Source organism: Belonocnema kinseyi, chromosome 2 (genome assembly GCF_010883055.1).
Source record: "Belonocnema kinseyi isolate 2016_QV_RU_SX_M_011 chromosome 2, B_treatae_v1, whole genome shotgun sequence".
In the NCBI taxonomy this organism is placed as follows: Eukaryota; Metazoa; Arthropoda; class Insecta; order Hymenoptera; family Cynipidae; genus Belonocnema; species Belonocnema kinseyi.
In genome coordinates, this window is record NC_046658.1 from 68,991,592 (window position 1) to 68,993,079 (window position 1,488).

Here is a 1,488-nt window from a genome sequence, read left to right on the forward strand (position 1 = left end):
TACTTAAATAGCTCGAGAATTCTGGATCAATCTGAAAAATCTCTATCCCTTCCACACACTACTCCTTTCCCCTGCCGACTGAGTCACGCCTACCCCGAAAGGGAAATGGCTTAATGGTGTAATAATAACAATAATATCGCAAAGCGAATTGTTGCTTTGACAGGTGTTCAGGATTCTGACAGCGCGGTTCAGCAGTCCACAACCCCCGGCATGAGTCAAAATTCAGTCTCCAAATGATACTTTCCCCTAGATGCCCAGATGTGCACCTACGTTCCAAGGAATATATTTGAGACTTGAAAATTCTCTCAAATGTTCATTGGGAGACCAATGAAATTTGACCTGAAACAAATTTATCACCAGCGTTTTTCTGTGAGGCCCGTTACTTGTCATCAGGCGGCCAGGCCAGATGCAGGTTGCTTAACGCTACAGTCATACAATAATTCAAAACTTGATATTACGAAATTCATATTTATAAGCACATAATAAAGCATTTGCGGCAGATAAAATTATCATAATAATCTAGTTAGTAGCAATAAGTATAAGTTCTGTCATCACATCAAAATCACAGCACAGAATATGAAAATACAGGCCCAGCACGGGGCATGACAACACTATCACAGAACGTGGTATCAAAAAAACCTAATCCTAGCAGGGAAAATCAAAACAAAAGATTCAAATCTATCACATACAGAATCAGCAATGACCGAGGAAGAAGCTAAAATGGTTCAATCTTGGGAATTCGGGCACCCACGAAACACGATGATCCGGATTAGAACTCAGAGTTCATAAAAAATTACATAAATTAAATTATATACAAAATTGAGCAAGGCAGCAAGCAAGCAAAATAACGAATCTTAAGATTCTTTTTTGAGACGACCGAGCCTTAAAAGCCAGTAATAAACATGACCAAAGAATGTGTCCTGTGCAGTGATCCCAGATCTGAAACGAGATGCGGTCCAATACTATGACAGGGCTATGTCCGTGTGAATATAGTAGGAGACGCTGTAAATGACTAAGTTGCGCGCGCAACCCATTTCTCCTCTTCTGAATTTGAAAACTCGAAGATGCACGATGGCCGGTCGGTGCACTTCGTCGATTCTATTTATATATCTATCTGCTAACAGCTAACTGCTTTGAAATAAATTGAGGAGATTAAGATTTCCAGATTTCGATGCTGACGATTCTCATAATTTGAATAGATCGCGCGCCTCTTGATATGCGTATATTTTGAGGTTATGTTATTTCATGTATAAAATATAAATTATATAAATATTAATACTATTATATATATAAATATATACGTATATTAATAATGATAATCTTACAATTATGTTATATTATAATTGTCTATTTTTTTTTCATTTGAAGGTTCATCTCTTTCGTTGTAAATACATTTTTGAAACTGACAATCAATCAATACCATTTTTGGTTAAGAAATCATGTGTTTTGTTAAAGGGTCGTCTTTCTTTGTAGAAATTAAATTGTTTT